The following is a 19094-nucleotide window of genomic DNA, read 5'->3' as shown; positions in this document are numbered from 1 at the left end:
CCTCCCCCGGGGCCGCAGGCCTCCCAGGTGGTGTTTTCAGAGGATGAGTGTGGGTTCAACTTTGTCCTCTGCTTTGAAGGTTGCTAATTTTTCTAGGGTTTATTTGGATGATTAAAATGTTTTTTTCTTGAGTATAAAAGCAGTATTTGTTGTATAAAACATGGGAAATATCCGACAGCATAAAGAAGGCAGTGAAAACCATGACCTCTTGGCGAGCGCCGCTGCTGTTCCCATCAGGCTAATGCTGCTTTCGTGTCTCGTGGGTGTGCGCGGCTTTCAGAAAGTGCCATTTGAGGGGCTTCTCATCATCATCTTATGTTCTGTGTGTTCATTAAGGGGGTGGAAATAGATTTGTGAATCCAAGAGGTAGCCAGAAGTTCATTTCTTCAATTTTCCAATGTGAAAAACAACTAGAGTGCAGCAAGTCTCCGTGTGTGTGTCCCATTGAGTCTCTGGAACACTCAGTGATGAAGTGTGTGCTCCAGCGTCAAGGACCCCGGTACCCGGTGCTGTCATTTCCTGACCCTGTGTGTGTCCCTTACTTGCAGCAGTGCAGTGACTCTTTGAGAAGACAGTGCCAAGAGGTTGGAGAGGAGGGTACGCTGCATCTCCACATGCCTGTCGGATTATTCACTAGCCAGCGACAGTGGGGTGTTTGAACCTCTAACCAAAAGGTCTGAAGCCAGTCTTACTATTTCGTTCTCCGTACGCAGAATCACCTGTGTTACTGCAATCACAAAAAGATTCCGTACTGAAACTTTCATGCATTGACACTTTGTTTATTTTTCCAGGGGTAAGATATTTTTCTAGTTTCTTTCACCTTTGGGTGATTGGGTTTTAGAAAGAAGTCTTTCTCTCTGGCCTTGGGGGCATAAGGATTGAGTCTGATGGAGCTCAAAAAGGAGAATCAATGTATGCATCTTTTTATATATTTTTTATTTTTTTGAGATGGACTCTTGCTCTGTCACCCAGGCTGGAGTGCAGTGGCACAATCTAGGCTCACTGCAACCTCCACTTCCCAGGTTCAAGCGATTCTCCTGCCTCAACCTACTGAGTAGCTGCGACTACAGGTATGCACCACCACACCTGGCTAATTTTTGTATTTTTAGTAGAGACGAGGCTTCACCATATTGGCCAGGCTGGTCTCGAACTCCCGACTTCAGGTGATCTGCCTGCTTTAGCCTCCTAAAAGTGCTGAGATTACAGGCATGAGCCACTGCATCCCACCCAGGAAGCATCTTTTTTAAATTCATTCAGTTGTCGCCAGACTGTTTCACCTACAATATGTTACTCTATTTTTTTTTTTTTAGACAAAGTCTCACTCTGTCGCCCAGGCTGAAGTGCAGTGGAGCTGCCTCGGCTCACTACAACCTCCGCCTCCTGGGTTCAAGCGATTCTCGTGCCTCAGCCTCAGTATGTTACTCTATTTTTTATTTAGGAAAAGAGTTGGTAAACTTTTCTTAAAGTGCCAGATAGTAAATATTTTAGGTTTTACGAGCCATAAGGTCTCTGTCACCTAATAGATGTACCCAGTACAGAATTTCTCACTTTAATTTCCAGTCCTTTGTGATATCTGCTGGTTTCATTGTGAGCTGCAAGGAAATAGAGAGCTGGAGGATTGAAGCCTAGTCTGAGAAGTTACTCTATGAGAGAAGCAAACCCCAAAGGTAGAGTGGAAACAACAATTATAAGAGGAAATGTGGCCAGGTGTGGTGGCTCAAGCCTATAATCTCAGCACTTTGGGAGGCTGAGGCGAGCAGATCACCTGAGGTCAGGAGTTTGAGACCAGCTGGGCCAACATGGTGAAACCCCGTCTCTACTAAAAATACAAAAAATTAGCCAGGTGTGGTGGCATGTGCCTGTAGTCCCAGCTACTTGGGAGACTGAGGCACAAGAATCACTTGAACCCAGGAGGTGGATGTTGCAGTGAGCCAAGATCACGCCATTACACTCCAGCCTGGGGGACAGAGCAAGACTCCGTCTCAAAAAAAAAAAAAGAGGAAATGCAACAAGACACAGCCTGTGGAACCTGCCAAGAAGAAGACAAAGGAAGGAGACTGTCTAGGATTGAGATCTGATTTGTGTGAGGAGGGTTCGTGATGGAGGGAGATAAGGGGCATGATGTGACAGCATAGGGACCTGTTTTAATGAACAGTGTTCATGGGGAGTTTTGAGAGATGTTGGGATGGAATTATGACCTTGCCACCTCAATAATTAACTAGTTTGTCGGGCGCGGTGGCTCACGCCTGTAATCCCAGCACTTTGGGAGGCTGAGACGGGCAGATCATGAGGTCAGAGATCGAGACCATCCTGGCTAACACAGTGAAACCCCGTCTCTACTAAAAATACAAAAAGATTAGCCAGGCGAAGTGGCGGGCACCTGTAGTCCCAGCTATTCGGGAGGCTGAGGCAGGAGAATGACATGAACCCAGGAGGCGGAGCTTGCAGTGAGCTGAGATCGCGCCACTGCACTCCAGCCTGGGTGACAGAGCAAGACTCCATCTCAAAACAAAACAAACAAAAAAACTTAACTAATTTGATGGGTTTGTGTAAGTCACCACCCTGCCCCCACTTTGGGACAGAGTTTTGTTCTGTTGTCCAGGCTGGAGTGCAGTGGCACAATCCTAGCTCATTGCAGCCTCGTACTCCTGGGCTCAAGTGATCCTCCCGCCTCAGCCTCCCAAATAGCTGGGTGGGACTACAGGCACTTGCCACCACACCTGGCTAATTTTTTAACTTTTTGTAGGGACAGGGTCTCGCCACGTTCCCCAGGCTTGTGTTGAACTCCTGGGCTCAAGTAATCCTCCTGCCTGTGCCTCCGAAAGTACTTGGATTACAGGCGTGGGCCACTTTGCCTAGCTGTTTTCATCATTACTTTGAAGAAAAATATATACTTTGATATTTTGATCATAAAACATGATAAGATTTTGTTATTTTTTTTTTGAGATGGAGGCTAAAGTTAAGTGGTGTGATCTCGAGGGGTTCAAGCAATCCTCCTACCTCACCCTCCTGAGTAGCTGGGCCTACAGGTGTGCGCCACTACACAATTTTTGTATTTTTAGTAGAGATGGGGTTTTTCCATATTGGCCAGGCTGGTCTCGAACTCCTGGCCTCAGGTGATCCGCCCACCTTGGCCTCCGAAAGTGCTGAGATTTCAGGCATGAGCCACTGTGCCCGACCTGTAACAAGATTTTTTAAAGGACATACCCAAAATTCCATTTTTAATCTTTCAATTTTTTTCTTTTCTTTTGATCCATAAAGCAATTGCGTATATATTAAATCTTATTCTCCTGCGTTTTGCCTACATGACATACACTTTTATCTTATTGAGATAATGACATATAATCAATTATATATATTATTATTATTTTGTTTTTACAGATAGGGTTTCGCTGTGTCATTCAGGCTTGAGTGCGGTGGCACTGTCTTGGCTCACTGCAGCCCCTATCTCCTGGGCTGAAGCCATCCTCCTGCTTCAGTCTCCCATGTAGCTGGGACCACAGGTGTGTGCCACCACAGGCAGCTATTTATTTATGTTCAGTAGAGGCACGGTCTCACTTTGTTGCCCAGGCTGTTCTTGAACTTCTGGGCTCAAACCATCTGCTCACCTTGGCCTCCCATGTCTTTTATATTTTTTGATAATTCTGTTTAGATGTACAGTTCTCAGTTTTTTAGCATGAGACAATAACACAACCATATGACACTAAATTGATGAAGTGTTTATAAAGTGGTTTTGAAATTCATGTGGTAGTGCCGATTATATAATATTCTGTTGAAATGTCATTCTGATATTCTACATAATCCACAGAGATGTTGTTTAAAATGCAGGTTGAGCATTCCTAATCTGAAAATCTAAAATGCTCCAAAATCAAAATCTTTTTGAATATTGACATAATGCCACAAGTGGAAAATTCCACAATTGACCTCATGCAATGGGTCAGTCAGAACACAGGAACACAGCACAGTTTATTCAACAACCTCCAGGGAAAAACTATCCTTCCAGCTCCCTTCAGCTTAGATGTATCTTTTACGTGCATGGCCGGGTTTTCCCATGCAATTATAGCCATAAAAGGTGATGAAATGGCACACATGCAGGCTGGATGCACCAACAGAAAGTTTTCCAAAATAACCCACATGGGGCAAAAGCCTCCTTGCATTATTCATTGTGTTTTGAAATTAAAAACAATTTTTTCCTGCTTTGTGGTATAAATCTTTTGTTGAACTTTTCAGAAAGCCTGCAGATATCCCCATGGATAAGAGTAATAAGAAAAGAGGAAGAATTTATGTTTATGTATAGTGCAGAAAGTAAGTCAGGCTCTTGGAGAAACTAGAGAGTGGTGTAAGTGTGAAATATCTTACAGAAGAGTATGGTGTTAGAATGACCACCATGTATGATATGAAGAAACAGGAGGGTAACTGTTGATGTTCTGTGCTGAAGGTGATTAACAGAAGTTAATGAAATATAGAAAAACACCACATGAAGCTAATAATGAAGATCTCCATTGTGTATTGAGAGTGGATCCATCAGCAATGCAGTGAACACATGCAACTTACTGTGCACTAATCATGAAATAAAGATATATCATGATGAACTGAAAATTGAAAGGAACTGTGAATATTCAACAGGCTGGTTGCAGAAATTTCTGAAAAATCATGATATTAACATTTTAAACATTTGTGGTGCTAGGGCCAGGCATGGTGGCCCATGCCTGCAATCCCAGCACTTTGGGATGCCAAGGCAGGGAGATCACCTGAGGTCCAGAGTTTGAGACCAGCTTGGCCAACGTGGTGAAACCCCGTCTCTACTAAAAATACAAAAATTAGCTGGGCGTGGTGGCGCGTGCCCGTGATCCCAGTTACTCGGGAGGGTGAGGCAGGAGAATCAGTTGAACCCAGGAGACGGAGGTTGCAGTGAGCTGAGATCATGTCATTGTACTCCAGCCTGGGCAACAAGAGTGAAAAAATCTCTCAAAAAAAAATAAAAAATAAAAAATAAAAATAAAAAAGATTTGTGGTGATAAAGCATCTCCTGATTTTTTTTTTTTTTTTTTTTTTTTTTTTTTTTTTGAGACAGGCTTTCACCATATTGGCCAGGCTGGTCTCGAACTCCTGAGCCACCGCACCTGCCCCAAAGGCATGAATTTCTTACCAGTTCATTATTATGCTAACAGAAAGGCATGGATATCTAGGGACATCTTTTCTGATTGGTTTCACAAACATTTTGTAGCAGTAGTTGGTGCTTATTTCAGGGAAGCTGGACTGGATGATGACTGTTCCTCCTTAAAACTCTTCAGCTCATCCTGCAGCTGCAATTTTCTCAAAAATAATGTTTATGCTGTGTGCTTTCCCTGAAGTGTGACTTCACTGCCATGTGACCAGGGAATCCCTAGATTGATGAAGAGCAAACATAAAAACACTTTCTTGAACAATACGCTCGCAGCTGTGAATAGATGTATGGGTGTGAAAGGGTTTCAAAAGGAGTAAAGGATGCCATATGTGCAGTTGTCAGGGCCTGCAACACAGTGACTAAAGGTACAGCTGTGCATGCCTGGCACAACTTCTGACCTTCAACTGTATTCACTGATGATAATGAACAAGGTGGTGATTTTGATGGTTTCTTCAGGAAAGTGAGAAAAATATGAAACATCCTTACATATGCAAAAAATATACCTTCAGTTTGTCAGTAAGCTGGAAGAAGCGGATAACAAGAAAGCTTTTAATATCGACAAAGAGGCTCCAGTTTCTTCGTTCACCCATGGTGATAGAGCTGACATTGATCTGAATCAGGGTGATTGTGATAATGACGACATTAACACTGCAGAAAAAGTACCTATAGATGACATGGTTAATGTATGTGACGGGTTTACTGAAGGACCAGAACAGTGTTCATTCATAACAGAAAAAGAAATCATGTCAGTTTATAAAATGAGAGCCTTGGGCTGGGCACAGTGTCTCACGCCTGTAATCCCAGCACTTTGGGAGGCCAAGGCGGGCAGATCACTTGAGGTCAGGAGTTCAAGAACAGCCTGGCCAACACAGTGAAACCCTGTCACTACTGAAAATACAAAATTAGCTGGGCCTGGTGGCAGGCACCTGTAATCTCAGCTACTCGGGAGGCTGAGGCAGGAGAATCATTTGATCCTGGGAGGCGAAGGTTGCAGTGAGCCGAGATCACACCACCGCACCCCAGCCTGGGTGACAGAGCGACACCCCATCTCAGAAAATAAATAAATAAATAAAACGAGATCATTCTAGACAATACTCGTTGTTAATGAGACAGATGACTTTAGAGGAAACACTTTAAAAAGCCATCCCTCAGAATGCCTCTTTATTCCGAGAGGACTCCCTGGAATTCTTCTCAACTGCTTCTGATGATGTTTCTGCTTACTTTTTTTTTTGAAGAAGGAGTCTCGCTCTGTCGCCCAGGCTGGAGTGCAGTGGCACGATCTCGGCTCACTGCAAGCTCTGCCTCCCGGGTTCACACCATTCTCCTGCCTCAGCCTCCTGAGTAGCTGGGACTACAGGTGCCTGCCACCATGCCTGGCTAATTTTTTGTGTTTTTAGTAGAGACGGGGTTTCACCGTGTTAGCCAGGATGGTCTCGATCTCCTGACCTCACAATCTGCCCACCTCGGCCTCCCAAAGTATTAATTTTTTTTTTTTTTGAGATGCAGTCTTGCTGTGTCACCCAGGCTGGAGTGCAGTGGCCTGATGTCTGCTCAATGCAAGCTCCGCCTCCCAGGTTCACGCCATTCTCCTGCCTCAGCCTCCCAAGTAGCTGGGACTACAGGCGCCTGCCACGATGCCCGGCTAATTTTTTGTAATTTTTTAGTAGAGATGGGGTTTCACCATGTTAGCCAGGATGGTCTTGATCTCCTGACTTTGTGATCCATCTGCCTCGGCCTCCCAAAATACTGGGATTACAGGGGTGAGCCACAACGCCCGGCCAAGTATTAAATTTTTTATTTGAAAAATCTCCTCTCTCCAAAGATCTCCCAGCGTTTCTGCAGAGGTCTCTACCTAGGTAAGGAGAAGAAACAATTCTTGGCCGGGTACAGTGGCTCACGCCTGTAATGCCAGCACTTTGGAAAGCAAGGTTGGTGGATTCCTTGATCCCAGAAGTTCAAGATCAGCCTGGCCAACATGGTGAAACCCCATCTTTACCAAAAATACAAAAATTAGGCGTGTGTGGTGGAGTGCACCTGTAGTCCCAGCTACTCGGGAGGCTGAGGTAGAAGGACCGCTTGGGCCTGGGAGGTCAAGGCTGCAGTGAACCAAGGTGGTGCCACTGCACTCCAGCCTGGGCAACGGAGTCAGATGCTGTCTAAAAAAAAAAAAAAATAGTCTGGGTGTGGTGGCTCATGCCTGTAATCCCAGCACTTTGGGAGGCCGAGGCGGGCAGATCACCTGAGGTCAGGAGTTCGAGACCAGCCTGACCAACATGGAGAAACCCCATCCCTACTCAAAGTACAAAATTAGCTGGGCGTGGTGTTGCATGACTGAAATCCCAGCTACTTGGGAGGCTGAGGCAGGAGAATCGCTTGATCTGGGAGGCGGAGGTTGTTGTGAGCTGAGATCATGCCATTGTACTCCAGCCTGGGCAACCAGAGCGAAACTCCGTCTCAAACAAAAAACAAAACAAAAACAAAAAACACAGTGTAACATGTTATTATAAAGTCACTGCTCAGGGACCAACTTGCCCACTCCTGTGCCTCTAGAGGGAAGCTCCCTCCTCCCACTGTTCTTTAGAGTTTTATATCTTAAGCACAGGAGTCAACAAACTAGGCCTATGCATCACATCTGGCACCCAGCCTTTATTTTTTTGAGATGGCATCTCACTGTCACCCAGGCTGCAGTGTGGTAGCACAATCTCAGTTCACTGCAACCTCCGCCTCCCAGATTCAAGCAATTCTCCTGCCTCAGCCTCCTGAGTAGCTGTGATTACAGGTACGGGCCATCATGCCCGGCTAATTTTTGTATTTTTGGTAGAGACGGGGTTTCACTATGTTGGTCAGTCTGGTCTCGAACTCCTCATGTCAGGTGATCCACCTGCGTTGGCCTCTCAAAGTGCTGGGATTACAGGCATGAGCCATGATGCCTGACCCAGCCTTTTTTAAAATGAAGCTTTTGGCTGGCGTGGTGGCTCACGTCTGTAATCCCAGCACTTTGGGAGGCCAAGCCAGGTGGATCACCTGAGCTCAGGAGTTCGAGACCAGCCTGGGCAACATGGTGAAACTCCATCTGTACCAAAATACAAAAATTAGCTGGGCATGATGGCAGGCACATGTAATGCCAGCTACTCAGGAGCCTGAGGCACGAGAATCACTTGAACCTGGGAGGCGGAGGTTGCAGTGAGCCAAGATCGCACGATTGCACGCCAGCCTGGGCAACAAGAGCAAAACTCCATCTCAAAAAAAAAAAAAAAAAAAAGGATGTCCTTTTTTGTCTCTCAACCCCATTTTTGATTTTTTTTATTTTCAGACGGGGTCTCACTCTGTTGCCGAGAGTGGAGTGCAGGGGCCCGATCTTAGCTCACTGCAGCCTCAATTTCTCTGGCTCACATGATCCTCCCACCTCAGCCTCCCAAATAGCTGGGACCACAGGTGGGTACCACCATGCCCGCCTAATTTTTGTATTTTTTGTAGAGATGGGATTATGCCATGTTGCTCAGGCTGATCTCCACCTTCTGGGCTCAAGTATCTCTCTGCCTCCACCTTCCAAAGTGCTGGGATTATAGGCGTAAGCTACCATGCCCAGCCCTGCTTTAATTTAAAGTGTATTACATTTGATATTAGTACAGCCCCTTCAGCTCTTTTTTGGTTACTATTTTAATTGTATCTTTGTATCCTTTGACTTTCAATCCGTTTCTGTATTTAAAATATTTATCTTGTAGATAGCACATTGGTGGATCATATTTTGTTTTTTAATCCTTTCAGCCAGTCTGCTTTTCTTTCTTTCTTTTTTTTTGAGACAGAGCTTTGCTTTTGTTACCCAGGCTAGAGTGCTATGGTGCGATCTCAGCTCACTGCAACCTCTGCCTCCTGGGTTCAAGGGATTCTCCAGCCTCAGCCTCCTGAGTAGCTGGGATTACAGGTGCGTGCCACCAGGCCTGGCTAATTTTGTAATTTTAGTAGAGACAGGGGTTTCTTCATGTTGGTCAGGCTGGTCTTGAACTCCTGACCTCAGGTGATCCACTGCCTCAGCCTCCCAAAGTGCTGGGATTACAGGCGTAAACCACCACGCCCGGCCAAAGTGGTGGATTTTTTTTCTCGGGAAATCTATTCCATTCTTTTTCCAGAAACCAAATTTGTACAAGTTAACTAAAATAAATATTTATACTCTAATTTTTTTGTTCTGAGGTCTTATTGAGTTTTTAGAATTTTATCTTTACATGTTTAGAAAAATTAGGAAATATAGATAAAACATAACCAACAAAATAATAACATCTTTCCTTCTGTTCAAAGTTCATTACTATTAGCCGAGTGCAGCGACTCACACCTGTAAGCCCAGCATTTTGGGAGACTGAGGCGGGCGGATCACTTGAGCCCAGGAATTCGAGACCAGCCTCGGCAACATGGCAAAACCCTGTCTACAAAAAATACAAAAATTAGCCAGGCGTGGCTGCATGTGCCTGCAGTCCCAGCTACTGGCAAGGCTGAGGTGGAGAACCACCTGAACTCGGTAAGTCAAGGCTGCAGTGGTGCAGCCTCTGTCCCCCAGGCTGGAGTGCAGTGGTGCAATCTCGGCTCACTGCAACCTCCGTCTCCCGGGTTCAAGCGATTCTCCTGCCTCAGCCTCCCAAGTAGCTGGGATTACAGGCACGCGCCACCACACCCAGCTAATCTTCGTATTTTTAGTAGAGAAGCGGGTCTCATCATGTTGGCCAGGCTGGTTTTGAACTCCTGACCTCAAATAATCCACCTGCCGCGGCCTCCCAAAGTGCTGGGATTACAGGCATAAGAAACCACACCCGGCCGGTATTTTTCTTTCTTAGAGGCAGGATCTTACTCCCAGGCTGGAGTGCGGTGGCACGATCTCAGCTCACTGTAGCATTGACTTCCCAGGCTCCGGCGATTCTCCTGTCTCAGCCTCCCGAGCAGCTGGGATCACAGGTGTGTGCCACCACACCTGGCCAATTGTTAAATTTTTTTATTTTTATTTTTTAGAGATGGGGTCTTGCTATGTTGCCCAGTCTGGCAACATGGGATCCTCCAACTCCTGACTTCGAGGGATCCTCCCTCTTCGGCCTCCCAAAGGCTGAAAATTACAGACGTGAGCCAGCATGCCCAGCCTATATTGTTTTATATTTCTTCAATTTTGTTTTCTGGTCGCTGGAGGTCTGTTTCCTTCTTGGATTCCCTGCAGTGCTTCCACAGCTGTTCCGTGTAATCCGCCCAAGACTTTTGCTGTGTTCAGTTGAACACACAGGAGGAAGCTCTGCAGGCCCAAGCGAGCCGACCTCACAAAGATCTGTTCTCATACCCAGGGGAGCTGGTCTCCCCACTCGACCCGCGTCCTGGATAGCTCCAGTTTGTGTGAGCGCGACCACCTGCCGCCGCGTGATTAAGAGCGCTCTGGGCCAAGCAGTCTCCCGTGGGAGTGCTGGCTTGCGGAAATCCCGCCTTCCGGCGCCCGCTGTTGGCCTTGGCGCGGCCAGGGCGCTCCAAATAGGAAGATACGCGGGATTGCTGGAAGCGGGAAAGGCCGGAGGAGCGGCGAAGGGCTCCTCTTCCCCATTGGCTGCGCCCGCGGAGCAGCCTCGTTGCAATTGGTCATACGCAGGGGGGCGGCAGTCCCGCGTCGGCCCGCCCCTCGGGCCGCCAGAGGCGCCGGGATCGCGGGCGCCGGCTGAGCCAGCGGCTCCTGGGAGGCTGCGTCCGCACGTCGGCGGGGCGAGGCCACTGGGCCCTGCGCGTCAGGTCCTGGCCTGGGGCACCTGGGCGGCCGGTGGCGGGGGCGGTGCGGGCGCGGGGCTGGTGGGCGGCGGAGCCCGGGAGGCGGGCGTGGACGCGCTGACCGCCGGCGGCGCAGCCTCGGGCCTCTCTCCATCTCTCAAGTGGTGGCGGCTGTGGGTTTTTCTGCAGGCGATCCTTTTGAGTGATTTGTTTCACGCACGCGCCCTGCTGTGGGGTAAAGCGGCAGATTCATGCTGCTGTCATTTGTCGTTAAAACGATGGGCTTGTGTGTACCTTTTGGATTTGAGGGCAGGGAGATGACATTGTGACTTGGCTTCCTGTGACCGTCCATTCTCAAGGTCTTGTCAGCATGGTGCAGAAACTCGGCACACCCTGCCTACCTTGGAAGCTTTCCCTTCCCCACCTCCCTCTCCATCTCTTCCCTCTTTCCCTCTCTCCCTTTCACTCCCCTCCCCAGCTCTTCTCGCCCCCCTTTCTGTTCTCTCTCTCTCTCTCTTTCCTTTTCTGCATTAAACCTTTCGGGAGTGTCTTTGTAAACTATTAAAAAGCGTTAGGTCTTCAACATGTATGTTTACTTGCAGGTCTGAGACCTGGGAGGAAGCTGGAGAAAAGATGCCCTCTGAATCTTTCTGTTTGGCTGCCCAGGCTCGCCTTGACTCCAGATGGTTGAAAACAGATACACAGGTGGGGTTTGACATGTGTTTTTGTTGGTGTGTTTCTGCTCCCATGTTTAAATTTCTCATGTAAGGCTTTTTTTAGGGTATGTAAGGGGAAGTCAGTTGTATCTTGCTATATTGAGGAGCAGGTTTGTTTCCTTTAACTTAAAATGTTAACAGTCTTTATGGCTGTTTTTGTAGATCGTGCACGGCTGCCTTTTAATTAGTTTCTTGCAAGTGCACGAAACTTGAGATCTATTAATAGGCAAAATTTTTTTCCTATTATTACTGGTTAAGAAATCTGCCACACTCCTAACCATATCATGGTGACTGCTGTTTGTTACTGATAGTTTTTGAGCTGTTGAGTTAACTGTGGAGGGGAAAATTGGAGAAGTAAGTTGCAGTAATTATGGCCGCTAGGAACTCACTCGTTTTATGAGGTCTTGTGTTTGTGTTTCTGGAGAGAGAAGAGTTAGTTCAGTTGAGCTGTTTGTTTTGTATTTGTAACTCCTTATTGAGAGGAGTGCTCAGATTTTCACATCAAGAATATGAGGAAACAGTGTTGGCCTTAGATCCTAATTTTTTATTTAACGTGGTAATTGCAAGCTTGTCAGGACATTATTAAATAAATACTAACAGTAATATTTCGATAGACAATTCTTTACACCCAATCTACTTTTATTTGGAAATGGCTTGGAAAAACTACTTTTGGAACTCCTTATCAGCAGCAAAAAGAAGTGTTTGAAATATCTTGTGTGTGTCTGTGTATTTTCCTACTCCCTAAGGTTAACCATTTTAAGTATTAAGTAATCTGCCTTGACTGTTCATCAAAAGTCGTGTAGGCTGTTAAGCAGTAGTTGATCATGGATACTTACACTGAAATGTTATTGCCCCTTCCTAATTTTTCTTTTTCTTTTTAAACAGGTATTGAGTGTTGGTAGATATGAGAGTCCAGTGTTTAGAACTGTGTTGTGTGGCCGGGCGCAGTGGCTCACGCCTGTAATCCCAGCAGTTTGGGAGGCCGAGGTGGGTGGATCCCCTGAGGTCAGGAGTTGGAGACCAGCCTGACCAACATGGTGAGACCCCATCTCTACTAAAAATACAAAATTAGCCAGGGGTGGTGGTGTATGCCTGTGATCCCAGCTACTTGGAAGGCTGAGGCAGGAGAATCGCTTGAACCCAGGAGGCGGAGGTTGCAGTGAGTCAAGATCACGCCATTGCACTCCAGCCTGGGCAATGAGAGCAAAACTGTTTCCAAAAAAAAGCTGTAGTGGATGATGGGATTGTTATTCATAGTGTAATGTTACATAAGACAGAGCACAGAGAATTGGGTCAAGAATTGGTGTAGTTACTCTTTGGGTTTGTTTCTCTTTAAACATTTCCTTTGATTTAGCTATAATGGTCTGTTTTTGTCATTTTAAGCCGATGGGAGAGGTGAGAGATGAGTACTTTCATATTTCTGAAATCCTGAGATTCTGGCAAAGTTGTTTTAATAATTGTTTTTATATTAGTGTTTATGTATTTAGAGAAACTTTTTGGAGTAAAGGACTTTACCTAATGAAGTTTTTTTCTTAATAATTGTAATTTAATAACTGCTAAACATGAGTTCTAGTGTCTTGATCTAAAACCAGTTTAATACTGAATTGAGTTCCTGTGATGGGTTAGGCAGATAAACATACAGTGAAGCACCATTTATGTCTTAGAGGGCCTGTTGTTTTGATTTATTAAGTTTAATACACAGTACTTGGCCCTTGTTACACATTTACAATATGATTAGAAAGTCTTTTTTTTTTTTTTTTGAGACACAGTCTCACTCTGTCGCCCAGGCTGGAGTGCAGTGGCATGGTCTCGGCTCACTGCAAGCTCCGCCTCCCGGGTTCACACCATTCTCCTGCCTCAGCCTCCGGAGTAGCTGGGACTACAGGCGCCTGCCACCATGCCTGGCTAATTTTTTGTGTTTTTAGTAGAGATGGGGTTTCACCGTGTTATCCAGGACGGTCTCGATCTCCCGACCTTGTGATCTGCCTGCCTCGGCCTCCCAAAGTACTGGGGACAGGTGTTAGCCACTGGGTCTGGCCTCTGCTTACCTTATCAAATAAAACAGTTTACAGTAACCTTACAATCAAAACACAGCATCATAGATGGAGACGCAAAGCCCGACGTTGTTATTACTGTTTTTTTATCAGCCGGTACAAGTATTCTAGTGATGGTACTGTGCTGCGTAGCTACCCTGAACACACTACTTTCTCACTGTGTTAAGGGTATGTCATATTTTTACTGTTAAGTACTTATGTGTCAATAAGTGTAAGGAAATGTTTACCTATCAGTAGCATATAAATTCAGAGGCAGGAATGATGGTAATGCCAAACAACCACAGATATTCCACGTGGGTGGCTGAGATAATGACAGTTTTGCTTTCTTACGGTTCACTGTACACAAACTTTGTGTAATGTAGAAAATAAATGTTTTGTAAAATTACCTTCAGGCTATGTGTATAAAAGATGTATATAATACGTAAATGAGTTTGCTGTTTCAACTTGGGTCCCATCCCCAAGATAACTTATTATGTGTATGCAAATATTCCAAAATATGAAAAATTCTGAATCACTTCTGATCCCAAGCATTTCAGATAAGCCATACTTAACCTGTAACTCAAGATGTATTTTACCCGTTTACCTGATCTAGATGCTATATTTTTATTAGGTATATATTAGCTTTATATGTACAGGTGTCAGTGACTATAAGACCTGGCTTTAAATTTAACCTTTTCCTTAATATTGGATGGGCCACATATATTCTGTTGTATGTGTATATAAGGTAACACAAGTCCTTTTGTCTCCCCCAGTTCCTTTTGCATATGAGAAAACATAAGCCATTTTGTGCCTCTTGCATCTTAAGCCATAGTCTATTTTACTGTGTGGTTTCCTATCTGGTTACTTTTGGGAGTACCAGATGGTCTCATAAAAACAGTGGGTTTTCCTGAAACTTTTTGATTAATATTGAACTTGTTTATCATCTTTTATAATATTGAACTTGTTTATCATCTTTTAGCTGTGTGGTCAGAGAAGAAACGCCTTAGGAAGCCAAGCAAGTGGCTTTTGGAATATACAGAAGAATATGATCCAATATTTACTCCTAAGAAAAAACAAAAGAAGGTACAGGAGCAGGTGCACAAGGTGTGTTGCAAAATTTCGGCAAACTTTCACTGGTCCTTAGGAAACTGCAATTTTATCTTCAGTGTCATACTTTAGCTTCATGAAACAGTAATTTCCTTAACTGGGATCTTGTTTTTTATTCTCAGCTTCTAGCACAGTACTTAGGATTTAGTGGTTATTCAGGAAATATATAAATGAGTCTACATATTATATTTCCTTATGTATATATTTTTCCCTCTTTGCTTTCAAAGAATATTTAATGACTTAGGAATATTGTTATGATTTAATCTTAAGTAAAAATATGGGCTATAAAGTGAAATATATATAATCTGACCCTAATTTCAAAAATAAATACATCTTATTTGTCTTATTTTTTAATTCAGTTGTTTTAAAATGAAGTATTTAAAGTAGAGACAGTTTGACATTCTACGCCTACATAGGTTAATATGTAGTTAAAAAATGGAACATTTTCCTTTATAATCAATTTAACAGACTTACATCTTATATAAGATCTGTTTATCTGACATCAACTGTCTTTCAGATTTCACCAATTATCCCCTAACCTTTACCTTTGGATTATTCATACCAGGTCTCAGTCTAGGACTACTCATTGTAACTGGTTGTTATGGTTCTCAAATCCCTTTGAATTCAGAGCAATCTCTTTTTCCTGATCAAGATCATGTCTTTAAGAGAGTGACATGTAAAGTTATCTACTTCTCTATATTTGTGTAATTGCTTCCCCATAGGTGTCACTTAGATTGTTTTCTCTATCTCCTGTTCTCTGTGAAGTGGAAGATAGAACCTGTCAGTTTGATAGATTGAAGTTGAACATTTTTAGCTAGACTATACCAGAGATGATAATGTGTAACATATTGCATATGGAGGGTTACAAAAAGGAATATTTTATTCCCATCAGCCATTCCCTGACAGTTTGTTTTTTCTTTTTTTAAAATGGAGACAGGGTCTTGCCCAAGCTGGAGTGCAGAGATACATGAACACGGTTCACTGCAGCCTTGACCTCCTGGGTTTAAGCAATCCTTCCATCTCAGCCTCCTGAGTAGTTGGGACCACAGGTGCACACTACCACACCTGGCTAATTTTTAACAACAAGTTTTTTGTAGTGGCAATGTCCCACTGTGTTGCCCTGGCTGGTCTGGAATTCCTGGGCTCCAGTGATCTTTCTGCCTCAGCCTCCCAGAGTGTTGGGGTTATAGGTGTGAGCCACCACGCCCAGCTTCCCTGATGGTTTCTTGAAAATGCCAGTTGAAGATCTTTACCTATATTAATAATTTTATTAGAGGTTACAAAATGCAGACTTTCAGGTTTTATTATTTTCTCTATTTTTATTAAGTGATAGTCTCTTTCATTAACTGGACTCTATTATTGTCCTGAAATACTTGAAAGGCAGAATAAGTGCTTCTTTCTTTCCCATTAATTACCAATTGTAACATTAAGGAGTTCATTAGTAGTTGTTTTAATTGGAGACATTAGAGCAGTCTTTTCCCCTGCCTTTGAATTACTGTTGTGGACTTATCAATATTATAGCTTCAGTGTATGTCAGTCAACTTCATTGTTTTCTTTATTTAATTTTGGTTAAAATATATATATTTATATGTTATATATATATGTTATATGTATATGTTATATATATATGTTATATGTATATGTTATATATATGTTATATGTATATGTTATATATATGTTATATGTATATGTTATATATGTATGTTATATATGTTATATATAGATATGTATATATTTATATGTTATATATAGTTATATATATTTGTATATATATGTTATGTATATGCTATATATATATATAAATATATATATATAACATTTTATTATTTTATCCCTTTTTTTTTTTTTTGGAGAGAGAGTCTCGCTCTGTTGCCCAGGCTGCAGTGCAGTGGCATGATCTCGGCTCACTGCAAGCTCCATCTCCCGGGTTCACACTGTTCTCCTGCCTCAGCCTCCCAAGTAGCTGGGACTACAGGTGCCCACCACCATGCCTGGCTAATTTTTTGCATTTTTAGTAGAGATGGGGTCTCACTGTGTTAGCCAGGATAGTCTCCATCTCCTGACCTCGTGATCCGCCCGCCTTGGCCTCCCATAGTGCTCGGATTATAGGCGTGAGCCACAGCGCTGGGCCTGTTTTATCCATTTGTAAGTGTACAGTTCAGTGGCATGAAGCACAGTTACATTGTTGTGCAACCATCTCCACCATCCATCTCAATAATTTTTTTCATCTTTCCAAACTAAAAGTCAATACCCATTAACCAATAACTCCCTTTTCTGCTCAGGCCCTGGCAATTGCCATTCTGTTTTCTATCTTAAGAATTTTCTTATTCTGGATACCTCATATACTTGAAATCATATGATATTTGTTCTTTGTGTCTAAGTAATTTCCCTTAGCATACATAATGTCTTCAAGGTTCATCCACTTTTTGTAGCCTTTGTCAGAATTTCATTCCTTTTAAAGGGCGTTATTCTTTTTGACACTTAAATTGCAACAATTTTGGCCTGTGGACTCTTATTTTTATTTTTTGTTCTTAGGTAAGTTCCCGCTGTGAAGAGGAAAGCCTTCTAGCCCGAGGTCGATCTAGTGCTCAGAACAAGCAGGTGGACGAGAATTCTTTGATTTCAACCAAGGAAGAGCCTCCGGTTCTTGAAAGGGAGGTTCCGTTGGCCAAGCATGGTGGCTCAAGCTGGTAATCCCAGCACTTTGGGAGGCTGAGGCAGGTGGATCACGAGGTGAGGAGATTGAGACCATCCTGGCTAACATGGTGAAACCCCGTCTCTACTAAAAATACAAAAAATTAGCCGGGCGTGTTGGCAGGTGCCTGTAGTCCCAACTACCCGGGAGGCTGAGGCAGGAGAATGGCATGAACCTAGGAGACAGAGGTTGCAGTGAGCCGAGATCCTGCGACTGCACTCCAGCCTGGGTGACAGAGTGAGACTCCATCTCAAAAAAAAAAAGGAAGTTCCATTTTTGGAAGGCCCCTTGGCTCAGTCAGAACTTGGAGGTGGACATGCTGAGTTGCCGCAGCTGACCTTGTCTGTACCTGTGGCTCCGGAAGTCTCTCCACGGCCTGCCCTTGAGTCTGAGGAATTGCTGGTTAAAATGCCAGGTAAGGTGGGGTTGGGGTCTCAGTATTTGAGCAGGTATGATTAGAGGAAGCAGGAGATTTTAGTATGTTTTGATGTAAAGCCAACATAGTATCTATATACGATAAACTACTCCCTTTTGTCCTGGGAAATACTTACAATGATGGCTAATTAGATATAGTTACTAACTATGAATTGTGGCACGCTATCAAGAAGACATATTTTTGATAACTATGCTCCTTGCTCCAGTGTTGCTCTTCATGATTGTTGATCAGCCACTGTGTAAATTACAACCAGGATAACAGGGCTTCAAGAGGGGCACCGCACATTAGTGGAATAAGCACTGTGCTTCAAGTGCTGGCTCCACCAGTCCTTGTGTTACTTGGGAAGTTGTTTAGTCTCTGAACTTGTTTCCTCATCTATAAAATGGAGATCATAATGTATTAACGTATGATGTTATATACCTGACCACATAGTAATTACCAGTTCATTAGAAGTTAATTACCAGTTACTTCTCACTTGATCATTCTTTATAAATCACCTGGGGAGAGTTGGATCTAAACACATTGTCTCTAATTCACCTTGTAACTATTGAATATTCTAGTCAGTCAAGGAATGGAAAGAATCCTCTTTTCTGTACCCCTTTAAATTTTGGATGTAACTTTTTTACATTATCAACAGGAGCTTTTGATGTTGTTCCTTAAAGAAATGATTCCAATTGTGCTTAAACTAGTTGGGTATAATAAAAAAGATTTTTGAAAGAATAGTAAAGATAGTTGTTGTTTCAGTACCTATTATGTGCCAAACTCGATTTATTAAGTCAGCTCTTTTATATAATTCTTGAGTGATCCTATGAATTATCTTTTACCTATTGAATTTTATTTACTTAGGGGCAGAGCAGAAAGTGTAAGTTTGGTCCATTTATGACCATTATTCAAGCTCTGTTTCACTCCTTTTCTCCTTATTTTGTCCTCCCAAAAATCAGTTGTTATAAAGATAGTTCTGTCCCTTTGATTTCTCCCTTAGTTATTTTGTGATTTAAAGTCAACACACACATCCCTCACATTAGTTTGTGCTTGCATTGAGAACTATTTACTTGTTTTGTTTACTAATATTTTATAATCAAATTACCATCCTGCCTCTTCCCATAAGATGATGGAGAAAACATCAAAAAACATTGACATTCATTTTGTGTGGTATACAGATTTTTAAAAAATTAACTTGTGCTCAGTTTCTAAATCATTTAATGTAAAGATA

The 19094-nt window shown here is 43.5% G+C and overlaps 1 protein-coding gene and 1 long non-coding RNA gene across 3 annotated transcripts in view; both read left to right on the top strand.

Moving 5' to 3' along the window:
- Nucleotides 1-1566: 1566 nt before the first annotated feature.
- Nucleotides 1567-4621, top strand: LOC129050400 (uncharacterized). Of its 2 annotated transcripts, none has more exons than XR_008513990.2 (3): nucleotides 1567-1667; nucleotides 3382-3503; nucleotides 4439-4621. It is a non-coding gene; the product is annotated as an uncharacterized LOC129050400 (long non-coding RNA). The 2 variants fall into 2 exon arrangements; XR_008513989.2 differs by lacking the exon at nucleotides 4439-4621 and adding an exon at nucleotides 4231-4316.
- Nucleotides 4622-12509: 7888 nt separating this feature from the next.
- The window catches only part of LOC129050367 (E3 ubiquitin-protein ligase HERC2-like), a 38460-nt gene continuing 31875 nt past the window's right edge, over nucleotides 12510-19094 (top strand). Inside the window, exons 1-3 of the mRNA XM_063716509.1 lie at nucleotides 12510-12647; nucleotides 14623-14747; nucleotides 17286-17483. The gene's annotated coding sequence lies outside the window, so the exon portion shown is untranslated. The remainder of the gene's footprint in view (nucleotides 12648-14622; nucleotides 14748-17285; nucleotides 17484-19094) is intronic.

Source organism: Pongo abelii, chromosome 16 (assembly GCF_028885655.2).
Source record: "Pongo abelii isolate AG06213 chromosome 16, NHGRI_mPonAbe1-v2.0_pri, whole genome shotgun sequence".
Classification (NCBI taxonomy): domain Eukaryota; kingdom Metazoa; phylum Chordata; class Mammalia; order Primates; family Hominidae; genus Pongo; species Pongo abelii.
Note: the sequence above shows the minus strand (reverse complement) of the source record. Positions and strands in the feature narration are given on the sequence as shown.